General features: G+C 43.5%; 1 protein-coding gene across 5 annotated transcripts in view; it reads right to left on the reverse strand.

The window, feature by feature from the left end:
* Nucleotides 1-24,048, reverse strand: part of CTNNA3 (catenin alpha 3) — a 1,028,503-nt gene that overhangs the window by 877,846 nt on the left and 126,609 nt on the right. The gene's annotated exons all lie outside the window — the stretch shown is intronic.

The following is a 24,048-nucleotide window of genomic DNA, read 5'->3' on the forward strand; positions in this document are numbered from 1 at the left end:
CATAGCAAGAAGAGGGTATAGATTTCATTTTTTTTACCTTGAAGGGGTCAAGGGTCTAATGCTTCAGTTGGGCACCCCTCTTATTCCATCTCAGCACCAGAGTGTTCAGGATAGTCCAGCACCTCTTTGTAGGCACAGCCAGCATTAAATAAAATCATACTCTGGCCCTGTTGTTTTCAGCCTCTGAGCAATCTTCAGATGCTCAGGGAGATACCTGCAGTATCCTCAAGCAAAGTTCTCTCTTCATAATAATTTTTCACACCAAAAGATGTTTTTTCTTTGCATCATCACCAATCTTCAGGTCACTCCAGTATCTGAGTCACTAATTCAGCTAGTTTCCTCAATTTTGATCCCATTTAGATCTCTTCTCCAGGAAGAAGGAAGGGTTTCTGAGATGAAAATGTCTCTGAATCATCATGTCAGAAAATTAAGGCTGTGAGTCCCACTCAAAAATTCTTCAGTCTCCTATTGTGACTCCTGCATGGGATGTTTTCTTGTCCAAAGATTCAGATTCCTCTTCAGAATCTAACAAGTCCTTTACCAGAAAAAAAAATCATATCTTGGAAATAAAACTAGACTTGAGAGACATATTGGAAAGTAATTCCTGCTAGACATGCTGATGTCACAAGGCTCCATTATTTTCTTCAAACAGATCAATGTCCCCTTCCCATATGCTCATCAAGTTGAAGACTGAGAGGAAAAATAAATCTTGAGAGATGGAGAAATACCTGTTCCTTAGGAGACTCTTTCTTTTTCTCTTCTTTGTTCTTCCTTGCCTGACAAAACTAGTTTACATGTTACAGTGACATCAACTAAAGACTTTAAAAGCCTTTTAGAATTATTGACGCACATGGCAAAAAAAAAAAAAAAAACCCAAAACACTGGGATAATCAATTGGAAATTGTCCAGGAAAGTGTATAAGCTGTTTAACATTCTGCAACCAACATCCTAAAGCAGAACTGCACTTCCTATTAATGAAGAGATATATTGGCTCTAGGAAAAGGGATTACCATTGTACCTACTTCAAAATGTGCTGATCCAAAGATTTTGAATATTTTTATATCTACGCAGTTCCACCTCCACTGGTTGTCACCACTACCAATGAGAAATCTAGAGAAACAAGGTGTGTGAGTTAATATCTTTTATTGGACCCATTTTCTGTTGGTGAGAGAGACAAGTTTTAGTCCTTATACACAACTCTTCTTCAGCTCTGGTAAACTAACTCAGAGGGCAGTTCTACACTTAAAATGCTACATTGGCACAGCTGCATCAATGAACTGTGCCACTGTAGTACTTTCATAATGTAATGTAATATATTTAAGAGAGTTTGTCCGTCTGCACATCTGTCTGTTTGTTCAAGAACTTTTCCTGAATGGTGAGAGCTAGGGCTATCAAATTCAGTATACCTTTTCCTTTTATCATAACTTAAAGCAACGTAAGGGTTTGGTTGTGCCAGGTAAATGGGATGTGCCTGGAATGGGAAATGAGACAGACTCACCAAACCAAGTACAGTCCTCAAAACTGACATAACCGAGCAAATGTTGAAAAAGACTGAATCAAGATGAGCCAGAAAAATAGGTGCATCTTGATAAACCTTACAGAAAAGAGATAAAATAGAGAAATGTGAAGTAGTGCTCTGTTTTGGTGCAGCTAAATCAATGCTCAAAGTTTGAAAACGAAAAGAAAATATTACTGGAAACAAAATGGACTATAGCCCTGTTTTGTTAACACATGGTGAATCACAAGAGTTTATAAGGCTGAAGAAACAAAATGCACTTGATGGAATACCCAAATTACAGACCCAAGCAATACGGGATAGATCTACTAATAAACACTTCAAGGGAATCAGCTTCCAAAGAGGAAGAATCCAAGTGAATCCAAGAATCCAGACTATCTTTTTAGGAAGCACATATATTCATCAGTCCCTTACAGGTCAGGATAGTGAATTATCAGGCCATTCTATTTGAATATGTTTACCTGAAATAGTCTGGACTGTCAGCTTTTTAAGAACAAGTTACCCTCAGAGTTTAGAGATAAGCCAAAAAATAAATCTGGGAAGAAGGCAACAAGGCCAACCAATTGCTAAAACCTTACTTCAAACTGCTTTAGATGCTGCTGATTCAGATTTTCATTCAGTGGCTACAGATATTAATGAGACATTCATCATTGTTATCTGTATCATATTTCAAGAGAGAAAAATAACACTACTGAAGACTTATTTAATGATCAAAATCTATTCAGTACTTCAGAGTCTCTGCATTCACTGACAATTTTAGAGATCCATAGTCAGATCATTGGGCCTCTCTCCTACAATCAGGAAGATAGCATTTTGATCTTAATGTTCATTCTCTAGATATAGCTCAATATTCCTCTTCTTCATCCTCTCATCACCAGAGACCTTCTGAGCACTTCAGAAAGATCTTGATATAAGAAAAATAAGCCAAATCCCTGTCCTCTTCTATAACTACATAGTCAGGTCACACAAAGAGACATCAAATTTAGTGTGCTGGTTGAAGATCTTAGATGAGGTAAATATTTAGAGAGTCTAACCTCGTTTCCAGGAGGTTTAGGTAGCAAGCTATACAGAATCATCTCTGTTCATCAGGAATAATTATGTCATTAGATTTCAGTCTGTGCCTTTCACCCATCCTGTCTTCCCATTTCTTCTTCGGGTGCCAGTCTCATAAGAGTGCCATGTGTTAGCAGATTCATGACTTAATCAAGTTGGAAGCAACCATTGGCACCACCTCTGTGGGTGCTCCAGGGCTGTAGCACTTATGGGGGAAAAACGGGCGTTAAACACTCACCGGCAGTTCTATGGATCAGCTCCTCCCCCATGCTCTCAACACCCCTTGCCTATCAATACCAGATATTCAGTGGTATGCAGAAGGCACTGGAAAAGACAGGGAGGAAGAGAAGCAAGAAGAAGCGGGGAAGAGGTAGAGCAGGGGCTCAGAGAAGTGAGGTGAGAAGAGTCAGCAAGGTTTGAGAACTTAGGGGAAGGAGTGCAGTGGGGGTCTGGCCTGAGGTAGAGTTTGGGTCAGATATCCTCCAAGAACTCAGGAAGTCAGTGCTTAAGTGACTGACTCAGGGGTTTATCAAGAAAGGGTTCTAGTCTCATTTCCTCATACTGAAAAAGAAATGGGATTTGCACCCAATTCTAGATCTTAGAAATCTCAAATATATTCAGCACACCGAATTCTGTAGTAACTCTTACTTTAATTGTTCCTGATCTAATCCCATGGATTGGTTCATTATCCTAAACTTATAGAATACTTATTCTCAGACTGTCTGAGACTGTTCATTATAATTATGTTTTATTCCTAATTTTAGTCCTTTGAGTTTCTTATTTTATTTTTATGTGCCCTTGTGTACTATTACTTTTAGCAGAATGTGTTTTGCTTTTTCAAAATCAATAAAAATACAAAATTAAAAACATCTTTTACAGAGGCTGCAAGAACAGAGGCCTTTTTCAAATCCGAAAGGATCTTCTGATCAAACATGCCTGTATTTTTTGCTTTACCTTCCCCAATTTTCAAGCCTCTTATTCTTCACCTTTTCCTGAAGAATACTTAAATACGTCCCTTAAAGAATGTATTGTACCCTTGAGATCAGAATGGCCATTCTCTAATAAATACATATTTACACAGATAACTACAGACTGGGAAAAATCACTCTAATCCCTTCAGTAAATACAGAGTTTAATGATATAAAAAATGTCTGGCCACTCATCTGGAATCTGTACAGGGTGATTTAAAGAAAAGTTTATTAATTCCCACTAGATAGGATTTGTGTAATTTCATAAGCAGAGTAAAAATCACCAAGCTGCAGCACAATTTTACTGCCTTCTCTCTACCTGACAGCTCCACTCAGAGATTGTCCGTGGAGCAGAAGTATGGAGCTATGTGAGGGCATGTCTACACTACAGATTTTTTTCGGAAAAACCAACATTTTTCCGAAAAAACCTCACTTATGTCCACACTGCAATCATATTGTCAGAAAAAAATCAAAAGAACAGAGGGGTTTTTCTGAAGTTGATAAAACTCTCTACACGAGGAAGAACACCTTTTCTTTCAGCGATCTTTCAGAAAAAGGTGTATGTGGACAGGGAATAGGGAGTTCTTTCAATGGAAGAGGAAAGAGGAAAAAGCACAGGTGCCCTACTGGCCACTCCATCCGTAGTAGTCATATATTACATGCGAGATAGCGTCCATTCAGTGTGGATGCTATCTGTCAAAAAAGCAGATCACTTTCTCGATGTGCTTTGGTACTGTGGACACTCGCTTTTGAAAGAAATTTTTTCGGAAGATCGCTTCCAGAAAAACTTCTTCCAAAAGAAGCCTGCCATCTAGACATAGCAGCTGTGTCTACGTTGGCACCCCTTTCCGGAAAAGGGATGCTAATGAGACCAGTCGGAATTGCAAATGCCGCGGGGGATTTAAATATCCCCCGCGGCATTTGCATGAACATGGCTGCTGCTTTTTTCCAGCTTGGGGTTTTGCCGAAGAAAAGCGCCAGTCTAGACAGGATCTTGCAGAAAATACTTTCAAGTAGGAATAAGGGATCTTCCAGAAAAGGGCTTATTTTCCGCAAGATCCCGTCTAGACTGGCGCTTTTCTCCGGCAAAACCCCGAGCCGGAAAAAAGTGGCAGCCATGTTCATGCAAATGCCGCGGGAGATATTTAAATCCCCCGTGGCATTTGCAATTCCGACTGGTCTCATTAGTATCCCTTTTCCGGAAAGGGGTGCCAATGTAGACACAGCCCCCCTGTGTAAGAGAAATGACAGGAATAGAGGTCCCCACATAAAAATACAACAGCAGTCAGAGTCTGAAGTCTCTTTGGCTATGTCCACACTACAAGCTTATTTTGAAATAAGTTATTTCAAAGCAATAACTACTGAAATAACTATTTTGATTCCCATTGAAATAGCACAGATTTATATTGAAATAGCACATCCACACTGGTTGGAGCCTGTATCGCATTTAAAGCCCCCTTGAAGCACTCCAGGCAGGGCATGAGGACAACAGTCACTTCCTTTAGCTGCTTCCTGAGGCTAGCTGAGGCTCATGCTTAAAGGGACTCCTTTCTATACCGGTGTCTCAGCTTCTTTTCCCTTGCCTACCTCCTTGAGGTACAGCAAACACCACACCATGTGCTCTAGTTGCCCTTGCAGAAGCCACAGCACTTCCACCATGGATCCAGACCTACTGCAAAGCAGTCACCAACTCTTAAACCTCCTGCTACAATTCCTGGCGCAGTTTATGCAGGCTGCCCTCGTGGCACTGCAGAACCACAATGACCAGTTCAGAATCGAACTAGGGTGGCTAATGTAGGCATTCGAACTTGCAAATGAAGCCCGGGATTTAAATATCCCAGGCTTCATTTGCATATTTCTGGGCGCCGCCATTTTTAAATGCCCCATATTTCGAACTATCTGCCCACAGCTACACGTGGCACGGACTAGGTACTTCGAATTAAAGCTCCTAATTTGAACTACCATTAAACCTCCTTGAAGGAGCATTTATGGAGCATTTAAAAATGGCAGTGCCCGGGAACATGCAAATAAAGCCTGGGATATTTAAATCCTGGGCTTCATTTGCAAGTTCGAATGCCTAAGTTCGAACTAGGGTGGCAGTGTAGACATACCCTTACAGGGTTAATACTGCCAAATTGTTACATAGCTACTGCAAAGTGACACATCAATAAGTGCATGCAGAGCAATGCATAAAAGAGTAACAGGCGCTTAGAAATGCTTATGTCCCCTCAGTCTGCGGGGAGTTCCATTCCTGTCACCTTGTACTAGGGCCGCAGTGGACATGGCTCCAGCTGGGGGAATCCAGGGTACCCTCTGAGGTCTAGGTGCCTGGTGAGACCCACCGGGCATGGGACTCCCTACATTAGTTATATTCCAGTTGTTTACCGGGTGTGCGCACACTGGCTCAATGCAACTCTCAATATCATGTGCTGAGACTGAGGTCAAACTTGTTTACCACTTAGTAGTTTCCCAGCTCATGTGCAGGGTTAAAGCTGATAAGGGCCAGCTGCTATTTGCACCATCTGGGTACCAGGCTATGTACTCCAAGGATGGAAACTTCCATCCCAGCCTGCTAAACTGCAAGCCACACATATTGGTTTTTATGTGACAGTGGGAACACATCATCACGGAGCAGTGGGATAAACAGCAGTGGCTCCAGAACTTCCGCATGCAGAAGGACAACTTCCTGGAGCTCTGTGAATGGCTTTCCCCTGCTGAAACTGCTGCATAACCTGCAGCATGACAGTGTGGGGCCATCGCATGCCCAGGGGCAGCTCCGGCTCCATACCCAAATAGAAAAAAATGCTGTGGCATCCAACCAAACCGGGCAACCAGAGCACGCACTGCAAAAGTTTTACTGTCCCTCAGAGAGGTAGCCAAGCCCACAGCAGAACCTGAGAAACAGCTGTCCAGGGAGGTCCCTTTAAGCACGCATCTTAGAGAGCCTTAGGTAACAGCACCTGGAAATAACTGCTGACCTAATGCCCTGGCTGAAGTGGCTCCGGGGGGCCTTTTATGTGAGAGAACATCCAATAAGCATGGACACTCTCTTTTGAAAAAGAAGATCACTTTTTCAATCTGCTTTTGAAGTGCGGATACTTGCACTCTAGATGTACAGTGGAAAGCTTGCAGTCTAGATGTACCCTTAGTCACCATGGCCTTCCCCAACTGTGTGGGAAGGGGTACTTATCATGGTCCTGCAGGCCCTTGTGGATCACTGAAGCTGGTTCACTGACAGGCACATGATGTCCATGTGTTTAGGAACTCCAGCCTGTTCCAGAAGATGCTTGCCGGCCCCTTTTTTCCTAACTGCACCATCAGGATCATGGAGGTGGACATGCCTATGTCCTCTGCCTCACTGTACCTGAGCAGGAATGGATGCTGCCCAAGGGTGTGGGCATGACCGTGTGACATTGCTGCTGTGTGCTTCCATGACCCCAGCCTCTTTGGTGGTGGCTTGTAGAAAGGTGTCCCATCACATTGGGAGTAAGGCAGTCCTGTGCAGGAACCTTGTGAGAAGGAGCAAGGATTCCTGTGAGACAGCCTCATAGATCTACATGCTCTGGACTGGTGCTCCATGTGCACCCACGTGCACAGGCTGTTGTATGACCCCTCCAGGCCAAAAAGTTCAAGCAAGGAGTGTGCAGTCCCTCACAGTCCACCACCTCCCCCATGTTTAGATAGGGAAAGTGATGGAACTCGCCTGAAATGCCTTCCCCAGCCTCGTTGAAATCCTAGGAGGGGCGTACCAGCTCAAGGGAGATGACTATCTTCTGCCTGGTGGGCATGGTGTCATTGCTGGCCTCCTCCTCCTCCTCATTGTCATCCTAGTTCACAGCCCTGCTCTCCTAGGGGCTAGTGATGGGTGCCTCCAGGCCAAAGTTCATGACAAGGGAAGTGAGGCAATTGGCTCCCCCTCCCACAATGCCATCCAGCTTCTGGTAATACCAGCCTTGGTGCAGGCTTGCTGCAGTTCCTAAATTTTCATGCTCACCTGGTCCAGCGTGCATGTGTGCCATAGACATCTGCATTCCTGTGCCTGATGAGGAGATCCTGGAGGTTTAACTCCTCACCCCACACCTCTACAAGATCCAGGATCTCCATACTAGTCTAGGATGGTGCCCTCTTTTGCCCCTGGCCAGGGGCCTTCAGAGGTGGTTGCCAGTGTGCTTGCAGCAGCAGGAGGCTCAGAGGGAGCACTGGGATCTTCCATGGCAGCAGGGAAGGCACAGCAGGGTGTTGCTGTGTAGCAAGGTGCTAGCTGGGCTTATGTTGTGCCACAAATCCTTTCCCTTCTGCCTGCATCTTTAAACCCTGCAGGAGAAGAGAGTTTTGAGGGGTGTGGACAAAGTGGCCACAAGAGCAACTGTGAGAAGTCCTGGAGGCCAATTATCTCAAAATAACCACAGCTGAGCATCCACACACACCCTATTTCAAAATCGAAATTTCAAAATAGGCATTATTCCTCAGAATGCGGGGTTATTGTTTTGCTATAGCAAGCCCATTATTTCCAAATAATGCGCTTGCTGTGTGGATGCTTGCCTTGTTATTTTGAAATAATGTGAGTTATTCCTTCACCTCACTACAATCCAACTCGCAGAAAAGAATGTAGAATCACTTGTTAGTCTATGAGGTTATTTGTCTTTAGAATTCCCCCTATAGGCTGGGATCTGCAGATGCTCAGCACTTTTGTGTCTAAATTGGTCAGATGGATTTTGGGGCTTTTAGACACTACAGTTTGAAAATTCTGGACTGAGCATTTTGTTTTCTTAAAAATCTTTTCATTGTTTAGCGGCTTGGGGGTGGAAGTGGGGAGTGGTGTGAAACCCAAGACTATTTTTTCTTTTCTTCCTAAAACTGTTAGGTGCTAAATACTATAAAAATTCAGGCATCAACATGTAGTGATAATACCTTTGAACACTGTTCCCATGATGTAGTTCCAGTCATTGTTTGGCCTTGATCAAGAAACTGATCAGACCTTAAGGCTACAAAACCCATCGCACATGGTGCGGCATAGTTTACAAAAGAAAAAGCTGTGTGACCTATTAGAAAAAGTGCTATAAAACAGCCCACACCAAAACTTTATGGAGCATTTCAAATTACCATTGATGGGCAGCTGATGAGCTATTTGATAGTGAGGTGGCCAAAGTTCAGTTTCTACATCAGCAAATACTAGAGGATCTAGAAGATCTTGTTCAATTTTAATTCATTTCCTCAGCAATTCTTCTCATTCTAGTTTGGTATTTGTTTCTCAGCTGTGAGAGGCCACGAACTTTAAGATGAGTCTAGGTGGCCTTGAAAGAAGTAGCTATTATAGCACATTTTCCCCTTTAAGAACATGGGTTCCTTTGGTGGAAAGGCTGCCAACAAAAATATGTAAAGCAAAACCTCAGAGTCACTAATACCAGAGTTACAAACTGACTAGTAGTCACACACATACAACGCACTGTTAAACGTAAACTACTAAAAATATAAAGGGAACGTTTTTTTAAAACGATAAGGAACCCTGTACTTGTTTCATTTAAATTAAAATGGTTAAAAGCAGCGTTTTTCTTCTGCACAATAATGTTTCAATGCTGTATTAAGTCAAAGTTCAGTTGTAAATTTTTGAAAGAACAACCATAATGTTTTTCTCAGTTATGAACTTTTCATAGTTACAAACAACCTCTGTCCACTCTATGTTTATTTTACGACAAGTATCATTTTTTTCCACTGTCATCAAGCAGAATAATAGCACACCAGGCTCGTGTAATTACATTGATGTTATATCACATTGAATTACACTTCTCCATAGACAAATGAATAAAAGAGCTGCTTCTTTGAGATTAGGAGGGGTAAATGCACACAAATTGCCACTGAACTATGAATCTCTTACTCAAAAGATATTATATTTCTGTGAGTGTGAAGGGCAGAAATCCATGAAGTGGGTGCTATTAGCTTTTATTGTGACATTGGTTTCTTATTTATTTTTAATCATTGTGTTCTATCATGGACAGGAGTGGATCTCTGCTTAGAAACAAACATTTTCAGCTTCTCTTAACTATTTCCAGTCAAAGTCAGAGAGATGAAAAGCTGAAGCCAAGGGAGTTGTTTCAAGTCGGAAGAGAAGCTTCTACCTCTGGCTACAAACAGCTGAGCACTGATCATTTTGCATTTACTCATTCTGTAACAGTGCCTGTGTACCCATTTGGTAGAAATGGGAAACCAAGACCCTAGTAGGAAAAGAAACCAAGAAAAGAATCTAAGCCCACTCTTCTATAGACCTACACAATAAAAGGAAATAACACAGTAATGCAGACTACGTCCAATTCCTTTTCTAAGCTAGTTATGCCAGCTGCTCCCATTGTTCTTCTTGGTAACATATTCTCTACACGAGCTACTCTTTTTCTGAGAAGAAAGTCATCTACAATACTTTTACCACTTGGCTCTTTCTTAGCTCAAAAAGTATTCCCTCTTCCAATGAAGAAAGCAAGTGACTCCAAAGTGATCTCTTCTATTCCAATTGACATTTTTCCTGCTTGAGTGAAACTTAATCCTTTGTAATGCTTCATTTTTTTAAATATCTACTGTCAATTCAGTTTAAGATAAACATTTAGTATTAAAAATCAAAAGTGGCAATGAGTTAAAAAGTTAATATAAATGGAAATAGGATGTATTTAAACAGCCGTATGCAACACTGTGAGCCAAAATACCAGAAGGAAAATGTGACTATTAACAAAGGTGAAATCAGCCAGTCTAGTTTACTTTTCAATTTCATTCAATTTGGATAATATATTTAAATCTCCAATTTTAATAAATGTTGGTAATACTAGAAGTAAGCCATTAAGTTTCTGAATGCACTGTTTTGTCTTCAGAGTGTCTTGTTAAACTTGCACACAATTAATAGAACCCAGAAGTAAATTAGGCATTTCACAGAAGTCCTAGAAAGATGTAGTTCCCACTCTAAGGAGTTTTCAGTTGAAAGCCAGAAGCTGGAGAGCCTGGGACTAACCCAAGCTGATTCCAGACTAAGACCCAGTTGTTGACTGATCCTTTTTAAAGGTTAATAGTATTTGTATTAATTGCCAATTATCACAAGATCTTAAGGTTCTTGTCCCCAAATCAGGTTACACAGAATTAAACTGAATAAGTTCAATATCTTGCAAGGACCTTTGTATCAGATGGCAAGGACACTCACACTCAATGGCAAAGCCAAGCCTTAGAGATCTTTACTAAAATAAGGAATAAAGCCAGAAACATGCCAAGCTGCTTAAGGAAAGAGGAATACTACATAATTACTGATATCTGTGCGATTCATTGTATAAGCTCTTAGATTTGCATTCTTACATGCCTACTTAAGACGTGGTGGTAAGAGGCAAAGAACCAGCCCTGTCTCTAATTTCTCTCTGCTCAGGGCTAATAGCAAATAACAATAGAGTTGAAGGGTCAAAATGCTAATGCTCAGCCTTCCATGCCTAAATCTAACTTCCTCACCCACATAATTCAGAGGTGTACTTATTTTATGGGTTAACATAATACATATCCATGCCATTATAACTCATTATCATACCTGTCTCTTCTTGCTTAAGCTGGTTTACAGTTATCACAGCCATGTTCCTGAGGTTGCTGCGTACTCTTAAATTCCAATTCCTGTCTGTCAGCAAGCTAGTCCAAGATCCCAAAATCTATAGGAAACTCTTAGGGTATGTCTACACTACCACCCTAGTTGGAACTAGGGTGGTTAATGTAGGCAACCGAAGTTGCAAATGAAGCCCGGGATTTAAATATCCTGGGCTTCATTTGCATCTTGCTGGGAGCTGCCATTTTTAAAGCCCCAGTAGTTCGGACTCCATGCCTGCGGCTACACGCGGCATAGAGTAGGTAGTTCAGATTAGGCTTTCTAATCCGAACTACCGGTACACCTCGTTCCACAGAGCACGGAGTCTGAACTACTGGGGCTTTAAAAATGGCGGCGCCCGGCAAGATGCAAATGAAGCCCGGGATATTTAAATCCCGGGCTTCATTTGCAACTTCAGTTGCCTACATTAACCACCCTAGTTCCGACTAGGATGGTAGTGTAGACATACCCTTAGTTCATTTATCTAAGCCAAAGGTCACTTGCCTACTATACTCATGTTAACTTGCTTAAGCCACTGTCTTACAGGGTACTGGCCTGTAGGTTCCTTGCATTACAGACGAATAGAATAAAGGTAAGCTAGCCCTATAGGCTACACATTTGAGATGAACAAGGCAATTCATTATAAAAAAATGAAGGTAGCTACAGTAAAAGGGAGAGCCAGGTAGGATGCTCAGAGAAGCTGTGGTGGGAGCTCAATGCAGGACAGAATAAAGCTCTCCAAGCAGGGAATCTGGCACGGCATGCTATTGCCTCAAAGGGAGGGCAGAATTTTGCCCACTTTCTTAGATACAAAATTATCAGTATTGCTTAGAGGAGATTTTCAAAGTCATAAAGGGCAGCGAGGTGACTAACGGCCACTGACTTCAAACTTGGACTTTTTAAAATACTTCTTACACATGGAAGAGTATACATAAACTATAGAGAGCTGATAATATGCCAAGAGTTGATGAGAAATTAGAACCATGGAAATATAAAACGTTTTCAACTCACATTGGCTACGTCTACACTGGCCCCTTCTTCGGAATAGGCATGCTAATTTCAAACTTTGGAATAGGGAAATCCGCGGGGGATTTAAATATCCCCCGTGGGATTTAAATAAACATGGCCGCCACTTTTTTTCCGGCTTGGTGAAAAGCCGGAAAAGAGCGTCCAGACTGGCTTGAAAGTAGGAATAAGAGATCCTCTGGAATAGGGCTTTATTCCAGAGGATCGTGCCAGTCTGGACACTCTTTTCCGGCTTTTCCCCAAGCCGGAAAAAAAGCGGTGGCCATATTTATTTAAATCCCGCGGGGGATATTTAAATCCCCCGCGGATTTCCCTATTCCAAAGTTCGAAATTAGCATGCCTATTCCGAAGAAGGGGCCAGTGTAGACGTAGCCATTATGTTTTTCTTTACATAAGCTAGGTTCTGTGTGCCACAAATAATAGACAGACACAATATCTATGGTTTTTGAAGGCATCAGGTACCAAAGAATCTTTCTGTATAATGTATTCATATTGTTTGATATAATAGAGTTACTATAAAATGTTACTATAAAAAATTGCTACATCAGAAATGCTTATCTGTGTGCCCATCCTGGGTCAGCAGGTTGGTGTCATGTCCTAGACTAGGACAAAGAGAAGATTAATCTCTGATTAACGATGGCTGTTCGGTCACAGTAGTATGCTAAAAGTAGCTGCTTCTTTGGAAACAGTTTCATGTTGCCATCTTGAAAGGAGAGAAGGTAATTAGGCTAAAAAGAGAATGATCACAGAAGCTAGGAAACTCAATGACAGAAGTCATCCAGCATGTAATTGCCTGTGTGAGATAAGGGACACTCTGCCTACAGTGTCTGCCTAAATTCAGATGACCCCGCACGGGAAGAGGGAATACATATAGGGTTTGCTGTTTTATATGATGAAGTAAAAAAGCATTAGTGTGTTAGATTTCTGCAAAGTGTCTGAAAATGTCTTTTATACTTCACAACTACTGCATGCTTCTGGAGAGAGTTGAATGAGTAAACAAGAAGCTTCATACTTTTCATTAGAGTGTAGAGAGAGGGTATGTTTAAGTACAGAGGTGTCTGAAGGCTTGATATTGCACCCAAAGGAACTAGATAGCTGATCAGCTGGTTCCAGGCCACAGAAAGGGGTGCCATGTAGGTCTCCTCCCCAATAGTGAGTCAAGGACCCCACAATTATTCAGTGGCTGGACTCTATTTCAGGCTCTCACATAGCACTAACCACAGAATTTCACTTTGTGATTCCAATATTTAGCAATTAGCTCAGGGGTGGCCAACCCATGACTCTCAATCCACATGCGGCTCTTTGCTCAAAGAAATGAGACTTTAGCTAGTTCTGAGCCATGTGCCAGGACTTCTCATGGCCAGCCACTCTGCATATGTGCCCCAGCGCTTGGAGGGAGAAGCAGATGGCGGTGGTGGCTCTGGTGAGATCCAGGCATTAGGTTAGAGTGGGGGTGGGGCTGGCAGTGCCTGGCTCTGGAGGAGGTGTGAGGGCATTGGGCTAGAGCAGGGGAACTGGGGATGCCTGACTCTGGGGGAGACAAGGGGGATTGGGTTCAAGTGGGAGGCTGAAAGTGCCTGGCTTTGGGGGAGGGGTGGGGCATTGGGTTAGAGCGGGAGGTGGAGGGGGGGCTGAAGCACCTTAAACTCAAAGTCTTCATGAGTGCAGAATAAGGCAGCCAAAACAGATGTCATATTTAAATTCCGGGGGGGGGGGGGGGCGGGAAGGAATCCGCATGAACCTGGTTTACACTGTGTTTCTTTTAAAGGCTATTGTTTGCCAGGCTGAAGCAATTAATCTGAGATATGGGTTTCTCCCTTATTGTTTTTGAACCTCTCATATTTGTAGTCTGAGACAGACCTGAATTTTTAGAACTATAAAAAAGCTATAATTTTCATAAGTTAATAAAAAAAAAAAAAAAGAGGAAACCATACCAGAGATCTACAAGCTGGAGTGAAACAGGCACTTCAAATTGTGCTAATTAACTTCTCAGTTCAGTTTAATTTTAAAAAACTCACGGGACATAATAGGGCACAAGTGTTAGATTTAAAATACATTGTGTGGATGCTTTTTTTTAGTGTGAGAATATAACTATTTTTAAAGGTTTTTTTTTTTATTTGATGTTTGTTTATCATCAAGTTCTCTGGAGATCTATGGACTGGCCATGAATTTTTCAAGTGACTAGAGACTTTCTTATTGGTTTTTGTCCACAATGTCCTATAATGTTATTTTTATCACCACATTTTGTGTACTATATATAGGTATGGATATATAAAAATAAATATATAATACATGGCTCTTTGCATACTATCCACAGCTATTTTGGCTCTTCATCTCTAAGACTATGTCTAGACTAAAGTGTTTTTCCGGGATAACGGGAAAAACTCCTCCACGTCCAGGGAACGTGTCTGCTCTTCTGCTTTCTTTTATAGAAGAGCAGACTCACTATTTCGGAAGCCCTGTCTTCCTCCTTCCACAAGGAAGGAGGGCTCTTCCAAAAGAGGAGGTTTTTCTGAAATTTGGCCCAGTGTAGACAAACCAAATTTCGGAAAAGCACAATTCGTGGAGCACAATTTGCACACCTTTTTCCGATAAAGCATTGTAGTCTAGACACAGTCTAACTGGTTGGCCACTCTGAATTAGCTTATGTTTGTATTGGTGCATAAATTCTAGAAAGGCAGCCATGCTTGATGTAAAGTCCCTTGCTAAGATGTTCCAATGGTCAATTATTCTCACTGTCAAAACTGCCTTGATTTCCAGCTTGAACTTTTGGGACTTTCAACTCCCAGCCATTTGATGTTGTTATGCCTTTATCTGCTTGATCAGAGTATTCTCTAGTATCAGAAATGCATCTACAAGGGGTAGTGCATACAAGTCTTACCCTTTTTTCAAAAAGCTGAAGAGATTGAGCTCCTTCAGGCTCATTGTAATACCTGTTTTCTTGGTAACAAATTACTTTTGTACTTCTGCTTTGAACCCTCTCTGCAATGTACATATCACCAAAGCCATATATAAAGCAGTTGGGGACTGAGCTCTTTTGAAAACTTGGTCCCAGTTCTAGGTGCATGATCTTCTGATGCAAAGATTTGTCCCCACACCTGAATGCATGTGAAAAAGCAAACTTTACTCTCTTAAAAAACCAAGATAAAAATGAAGAACAATTTAACAATGTTGCTCCATCTTCTGGAAGTATTGTTTCCCACAAAATAATTTACCGTGTGGGCTATACATTATATCCTGTAATAATTAATGTTCCAAGTTTTATCTGAAGCCATTTTAAACGTTTCTTTACCTAGAAATGATTATCACATAATAAGAATAAAATTGAATATTTAAATAATTCATCATAAATTAAATCTTTCACTACATATAAATTAAAACACTTTCATAGGATATTAGCCTGGGGGCATACAATAAAAAAAAATCAAACAAGTAACTTAACAGCTATATCAGAGTGATGTGATTTTCTGTTGCCAGCTGTTATATTACAGTATTAATGGAGACATAAGAACAGAAACAAAACTTCCTTTAAATTTTAGCCAACAGTACTGCAGACACGCTAAAGGCATTACTAACATTGAGAACATCAACTGCAATAATAATCTTTCAGTCTGAAAAATCACCAAATTTAATACATAATAGCTGTTTGTATTTGGATGTGATACTATTGCACTATTACTGGTCGGCAAACCATTGATAAAAATGGGGTCCCATAAAGGAGAAAGGGTAAATCCTCACAAAAATGCATCTGAAACATGCACACTATTCCACACTTAGCACAGCCTTTGGGAGACCCTTCACTCTCTTCAGGCCATAGGAAGACAGCTAATGAATGTGACCTGCCTTCCTGAGGTCTCAAACCCAATGGCATCCTGCTGCAAAAAAGTAATTTCATCCTCCCTCACTGTAATGATCAACTAGTTAAATTGGCCATTTTCATTGCAGATGAAAGTAGCACACATATGAGCCACCTTAAGAAAGCTCAGCCCTCTTTGCAAAACTGGAGATTCAGAAAACACTGAGAGAAAGCTGAGGTAGCACATGCCCAAAGTTTTGTCTGTCTTTGTTATTGAAAGCCAAAGAGGAATTCCCAGGTTCACTGCTGATAGAGGCAATCAAAGATGCTAGAGAGTGCTGCCCTGAAGTGGAACACATTCTGACTGATTCTGAACAAGTGTCACTTACAAATGACCTTAGCAACCTTAAATATGTCTACACAGAAGCATTATTTCAGAATAACTGATGCAATTTCAAAATATCAAAATGAGTGTCTACATAGCAAGCCATTATTTAGAAATAATGTTGAGCTGGAAGACTTCTTACTTGGACTCCTGTAACCCTCATTTCATGACGAATAAGGGAAGTCGAAGGAAGAGTGTTCTTCCTTCAACTTCCTGCTGTATAGACAGCGCCAAAAGTCAAATTAAGCTATTTCGAGTTCAGCTACACAATTGACGTAGCTGAAGTTGTGTATCTTAATTCAACTTTTGCCCTGCTGTGTAGACATATCTTGTGACAGCAGTGTAAATAGTTCGGTCAATGGTGATTTTAAAAAAAAGAACAAGATCATAACGATATTATGAATGTCCTCTTAAAAGAAGTTGTTTTTAGTATTTGTCCTAAAAGCTTCAAAATTATCATTGCTTCCATTTGTGTATTGCGATATCAGGTCTTCTCTAGTTTTCTCATTTCTAATAAAGAAACAAGGACAAAAGCACACACAAAAATATGTCATTTAAAAGAGAGAGTCATCACTCTGTGAAAAAGATATTCTGTGTTATGGTACCCTATGCAGATTAATTTACATTTTGTAGAGAACTTTTGGTTCATTCCCCCAATAGGACAACAGGACTAGGATGTGGTTTCATAGCACCCTCTGAGAATGATGTATAGCTGTTAGCAATTAGAAATGAGCCTGAATTAAAGAAACAAATCAAATATCACTGAACTATGAAGAATTTCAGATTCTAATCAGGTCTGAACTTCTGTGGCATGGTCTGATTTGTATGGTCTGATTTCTAATGGCAGCCTCTTCTACAGAAATAGATAGAACAGACTATCCTATTTTTCAGGCAAAAAGCAATCAAGGTATATTCTTTGGCTAGAAGATTAGGCAGCTCACACTTTGCAGCATCTCTGGTAAATCCTAACAAGCATTATGTTATAATGACTGATAGAAAGGGATGCTGCAGTAGCATAAAGAAAAAACAGTACTCAAGCAGGGCTAAGGGGTGGGCTAGCCAGGCAGCTGCCCAGGGTGCCAGCCTACGTGGGGCGCCCAGCTCCCGGAGGGCTGCAGCAGCAGCCCGAGGTGGGAGCTGTGTTAACCCCTGCAGCACCGGCCAGCAGCGCCCTTCCCCCATGACCACAGGTCCCTGCACCGCCAGGAACAGCCTGCCCCGGGTGGCCCCGGGCTGTGCGCCATCGGCGGTGGCTGGGCCGACCGGGCAGCGCATGCGCCATGTGCCTGCCCATGTCCCCTGGGGGTGGGCCCACGCATGCGCCGTGAGCCCGGAGGCGGGGCCGTGCACCCCAGGGACGGCGGCGTGCATCTGGGGCCCGGGGCGCCAAAATGGCTCGGGCCGGCCCTGTACTCAAGTATACCTATGTGGACAAAATCTTTGATGTGCTGGGTAAACGGGTGCAATGTGCACCCTCTCCCTACGACAATGATCTTCTCTGATAGAAGTGGGGAATACATTTTCTGACTATTATATCTTTAGTAAGATAATTAATTTTGGAGACGGCTGTTAACTGTAGAGACAAAAGATAGCAGGAAAACACAGTAAGGAATTGTTTGTGGCCCTCAAAGACAGGCAAGGGTGACAAGACCATCCTAAAATGTTTTGGAAATGCACACAAGTGCCGCCAAGGGTGGTGGCAAGGTTCCAGGTAATGCAGGAATAAATCAGGATCTATGAGTAGGATAAATACAGAAAAAACAAATGCCAACCCAAGGAGAAATTAAGTGTATAACTAAAGAGCCTGGATTTATTATGTGACATTAAATGGAACTTTGCAAGGCAAAGAGTGAGTATTCAGACTAAAGAGATAATTGCAATTAAAGTGCAGTTCTACTCTGAAGAGTGACTATCACTGTGGGTGTGTCTAGACTACAGCGTTTTTTTGAAGAAACTTCCCCTGCATCTAGACTGCTGCTGCGTTCTTTCGAAAGTAAATCAAAAGACCGTGGCAGTTTTTTCAACTGCAGAAAACCTTGTTTTACGAGGAAGAATGCCTTTTTTCGAAAGTGCTCTTTCAAAAAAAAGCACTATATAATGCAAACTGTGCTTTTTCGAAAGAGAGCAACCAGACTGCCTGGGTGCTCTCTTTTGAAAAATCAGCTTGCTTTTTTGAAAGTATTGGTTGTAGTCTAGATGCTCTTTTATGAAAGAGACTTTTTCGAAAGTATCTTTCAAAAAAGCCTCTTTCAAAAGAGGCTTGCAGTCTAGACGTAGCCTCAGATATGCTCTCTGAGCCCTTACAGACGAGACATTTATTGTGTCCAATATAAATTATGAGTTTAGATAACAAACCCATTAGAAACTGAAACAGAGGGTATGTCTACACTACAGCGCTATTTCGAATTAACTTATTTTGAATTAGTTAATTCAAAATAAGCTAATTCAAAATAAGGCATCTATATCCAAGAACAAATTCGAAATAGCATTTTGCTATTTCAAAATAGCGCGTCCATACTGATTGGATGCTGGATCGTATTTAAGGGCAGCTGAAACAGGTTCCGGTAGGGCATCAGGTCAGTTGTTGCTTTGTGTGGCTGCTGTCTGAGGCTCATGCTTAAAGTGACCCCCTTGGACAGCCGGTTCTCAGCTTTCCCGTTTGCTTGCCTACCTCGCCGAGGAACAGCAAAGCATTTTCCTCTCCGCCTGCTTCGGTTGCTCTCATTTGGGACACCACAGCACTCGGCACCATGGAGCCAGAGCCATCCCTGGGCACTCTGGTGCTCATGTTAAACATCTTGCTGCAAGCCAGGCAGCATTTTCTGGAGGCTGCCTGGCACCTTCTGCTGCAGGCCAGACACCTGGCCTTCCCTTGCCCCTCCTGGGGCCCTGGAGGAGCGGCGCCCGGATGCCAGCTTGCCCCGCCGCATCTAGCATCTGGACACCAGCAGCGACTGGTGGGACCGCATCATCCTGGATCTCTGGGGAGACCAACAATGGACCCAGAACTTCAGGATGAAGGACACCTTCCTGGAGTTCTGCGAGTGGCTGCCCCTGCTCTGCAGCGACGGGACACACGCATGAGGCCCACCATTCCCTCCACAAATGGGTGTCCATCGCCCTCTAGAAGCTCTCCACGCCGGACAGCTACCAATCCATTGGGAACCAGTTCGGCATGGGGAGATCCACCGTTGGAGCGGTGCTCATGCAGGTACAGCACTCACCAGCCACTGGGCCAGGATGGGGAGCTGCAGGAAGGATGTGGGTTGCCCCAGGAAAAAAGGGGGGGAATGGTGTAAGTGCCCTCCCAGGGAGGGGTCAGTCCATCCAGGCTATGCTACAGACCACCCAAGGTGACCAGGATTGCCACAAGGGTTGCTCCTGGAAGTGGGGCACGGGGCAGTGGTGGGGAAAGAACATTCCCAGTGACCCGGGCGCCCCAGTGGCCCTCGGTTTTGTGTGTCTCTCTGCAGGTGGCCAAGGCCATCAACAGGGTGCTGCTTTGCAGAGTCGTCTGCCTCACCAACCTGGACGCAGTCATCCAGGGCTTCGGCACCCTTGGCTTCCCCCACTGCAGGGGGACAATCGACGGGACACACATCCACATCCGTGCCCTGGACCACCAGGCCTCCCTCTACATTAACTACAAGGGGAACTTCTCCGTGATCCTGCAGGCCATGTCTGACCACCAGGGCCAGTTCACAGATATCAATGTGGGCTGGCCTGGCAAGGCACACGACGCGCGGGTGTACTGCAACTCCTCTGTTTGCCATAGGCTACATGCCAGGACTTTCTTCCCCAACTGCCACATCAGGGTCGGGGATGTGGACATGCCAGTGTGCCTGCTGGGGGATGCGGCCTACCCCCTATAGCCCTGACTCATGAAGCCCTACACGGGACACCTCAGCCTCTCCTGGCAGGCCTTCAATGCCAGGCTCAGCAGGGCCCGCATCGTGGTTGAGGGGGCCTTCAGCCGACTGAAAGCACAGTTTAGATGCCTCCTCCCCATCTCAACCTCTCCCAGCACAATATTCCACATGTGGTGTCAGCATACTGTGTGCTCCACAATGTGTGCGAGAGGAAGGGGGAGGCTTTCCTGCCAGCCTAGATGGCAGAGGCTGACCACCTGGCTCGCCAGTACACACAGCCCTTCTTGGCTGCCAGATGGGAGGCCCTTCGGGTGGCTGTCCCCATCCGGGAAGGCCTGCGGGAGAGCTTCTAGGCGGATGAGGACTGAAGTCCTCCCCTGGCATGCCCCACTGAAGTCTGGAGCCTTACATTCCTCCCCCACCTCCTTCTCCTTTCACCTCCCTAACCCCCCATCCTGATCTACAATAAAAACACGTGTGTGGCCACAAAAAAAGTCTTTATTTCACATAACTGGGGTGGAGGGAGAGGGGGAATGAGAGTGGGGGAGGGGAGGGGAGAAACCTGGGAGGAGGGAGATGGAAGGGGGAGACAAGGGGAGGAAGGAGGAGGGGAAGCTCAGGGTTGGGGGTCTTGCTGGCTCTCCCGTCTGACAGCACTGCGGGTGCAGGGGCATGGGAAGGAGTGGGTGTGGAGAGTGGGGCAGGAGGAATGGGGGGGGTGGAAAAAGTGAGAGGGGGAGCAGGAGTGTTAGCTGGGGCGTCCGCAGGAGCTGGAGCAGCAGGAGACAGCAGTCGGTCCACCAGGGCCTGCAGGTGCTCATGGAGGGCACAGCCCTGCTCCCAGAGCTCCCTCAAGCTCTCCCGCCACAGCTGCAGGTCTTCTTGCACCCACTGCTCCTGGCTGTGGACCTGCCATCCCTGCAACTGCAGCTGCTGCCACCTCTGGAACTCCTCCATGTTGTGGGTGTGCCTGCTGGCCCGGGTTTGGGTGGAGGGTCCAGGCAGGGTGGCGCGTCCTGCACTTGCAGGTGCTGCGGCTGAGGTGAAACAAGAGAAGTGGTCAGTTCTCCTTGGGGCCACAGTGGGTGAAACCCAGCCCCCCTCTGCAAGGCGAGGGTGGCAGGTGTCCGCACCATCACGTCCTGCTATCCCCAGGAGTGTGAGCTGGCCCAGGAGTGCACCCCAGCCCCTTTGCTGCCTACAGTGTGGTGGCGGGGGGAGGGGAGATGTGCCCTGACTCTGTGTAGAGGGGGCATCTGGAGGGAGGCAGTGTGCAGTGTCTCTCCCGGAGTAAGGTCCCTGGGCTCCTCCTCCTCCCCCACCCCGCGTAAGGGGACCGTGATGTCACTCACATGTGGAGGCCTCCCCGGCTTCAGATGAGGCTGCTGACGGGCTCTCCCATTCGGCTCAGGGTTCCTGGGTGCAGGGCAGGCTCCCTGCAGGCTCCTGGCTGCTGTTATCCTCCTCCTCCTCCTCCTCTTCCCCTATGTCAGGGGCAGGGCCCTCTGCCCCAGGCTCAATGATGACCAGGGGGGCACAGACCATCTGACCCCCCCAGGATGCGGTCCTGGGCCTCATAGTAAGGGCAGGCCTCTGGGTCAGCCCCTAGTTGGGAGGCCCTGGCATAGGCCTGCCGCAGCTCCTTGATCTTGCTCCGCACCTGCTCTTGACTACACATGTGGCCTCTGGTGGCCAGGCTGGCAGCCATGCAGCTGTAGACAGCCGCATTCCTGTGCCTAGTGCGGAGATTGTGGGCATTGGAGGCCTCCCCCCAAATCTCAATGAGGCCCACGATCTCCACACTTGACCAGGAAGGCACCCTGCCTTTTGTGGCCCCTGGCAGGCTCCTGGGAGCCGCCAGCTTGGTCCTAGGGAGCTGTGGAGGGCTGGGTGGCAACGGGTGGCTGGCTGTGTGCTGGCAGGCTGGCAACTGGCACAGGCACTGTGGCCAGAGACTGCCTCTAAGGGTTGGGGGGGAGCAGACAAGTTTTCCTAGTTTGGCCAGAGTAGCCACCAGGGGGAACTGGGAAGGGATGGAGGCCCCCTAATTTGAAATAAGTGTCTACTCAGCACTTATTTCCAATTAGCTGTTTCAAATGAGGTGTTATTCCTCATAGAATGAGGTTTACCTAATTCAAAATAAGGGCTCCACTATTCCAAATTTTTTCAAAATAGCGGTTTGTATGTGTAGATAGCTATTAAAGTTAATTCGAAAAAACATCTGTTATTTTGAATTAACTCTGTAGTGTAGACATACCCAGACATAATTCACTACTAGAAACAGCACCTTCTAGCTACTGAGTGGCCTTATATCAAAGGACACAAAAATCTGTGTACCATCTCACTGAGGTGATCATCTGAAGAAGTAGGCTGTGCCCACAAAAGCTCATGATACCATCTACAAGTTTTGTTAGTCTTTAAAGTGCTACCAGACTATTTGTTATTTTTTTAAGTTCATCTCACTACAGTTAGTCAAAACTAAGGCTTTCCATCTCATGTGAGATTGTGACATTTAGAATGAAAACAAACTTTAAAATTAGAAAACAAATCAAACATTCTTGTTTTGGAAAAATTGTGTGATAGATTGTGTGTGTTCTCATATTTTATATATATTTACACATTTTTTCATGACATGTCAATTGTGTATTTTACACACTAGTACTATTTTGTGCCATTATGATATATCAGTAGTAGTTTAAATAGTTCTATTATTGTTAAAGTCCTTAAAAGTGGCTAGTGATAGAAATGTAGCCGTGTTAGTCTGAGGTAGTTGAAGCAAAATGCAGGACAATGTAGCACTTTAAAGACTAACAAGATGGTTTATTAGATGATGAGCTTTCGTGGGCCAGACCCACTTCCTCACTGAATGATTGTCATTTGTGGATCCAGAGTGTTCTGTTTGTTTTGAAATGGAAAAATACTACTACTTCCAGATCCTATAATAATGTAAAACAAATTTAAAAACTGAAATTTGAAACAAAATTTCAAAATTCCAAAGTCAAATTTTTCTCAACCAAAAAAAAAGTTAGTTTTAAAATTTCTATTTCATGGAAAAGCTGTCAAAAAACATTAAAATGTTGTGAAAATGTCTGTTTTGTCAAACCAAGAAAACACTGTCACCATGATGAAACTGTTTTCAGCAACTTGTTCCATGCTTTCCCTAACACAGGAACAAGTTATTAATGATTATCAGCCTCTGTACCTTTTCTTAAATTTCAGTCTAATCAATTATCTCATTTAAATGCCTACTGTAACAGATTGTCCCTTTAAAAAAAAAAAAAGTAAGGAAGTAAATTTGACAACCCTGACACCTAGTGGTAACTTTAAACAACCAGAAAGAATATAAAACCTTTATCCCACTCTTTTAACATACTACCAAATATACAAAACTCAGAAAAATAAAAAAAAATTCAAAGACTGCAAAAATAGCAACAAAACTACAGAGGCTATTATGAAAACTAGCGTTTCTAAATTAATTATGGAAATGATACAGAAAATAGCACTATATACATTTTAACAATTGTCTTTGACTTTGATTCTGTAATCTCTTGCATATGATTAACATAAAGTAGTCCAATTTAAGTCATGGGATCAACTCTTGACAGCTATTTTTAATTTATTTGGAATTTTCAATTTCAAATACATTAACTCTTTATATGGAGCAGTCACATAAGTAAAGATTTGATACCATTAACTTCTAGAGGTATAGCTCATAACTTAATCCTTTATTATCAAACACAAACTTTATTATCCAGTATCCAGCATCCATGTTTTCCATATAATACCAAATTATTGTTCTGTCTTTGCAAACAATTGTTTCTTTTGCATGGCAGATGGT

This window comes from Pelodiscus sinensis, chromosome 8, assembly GCF_052426305.1.
Source record: "Pelodiscus sinensis isolate ZL-2025 chromosome 8, ASM5242630v1, whole genome shotgun sequence".
Taxonomy (NCBI): domain Eukaryota; kingdom Metazoa; phylum Chordata; order Testudines; family Trionychidae; genus Pelodiscus; species Pelodiscus sinensis.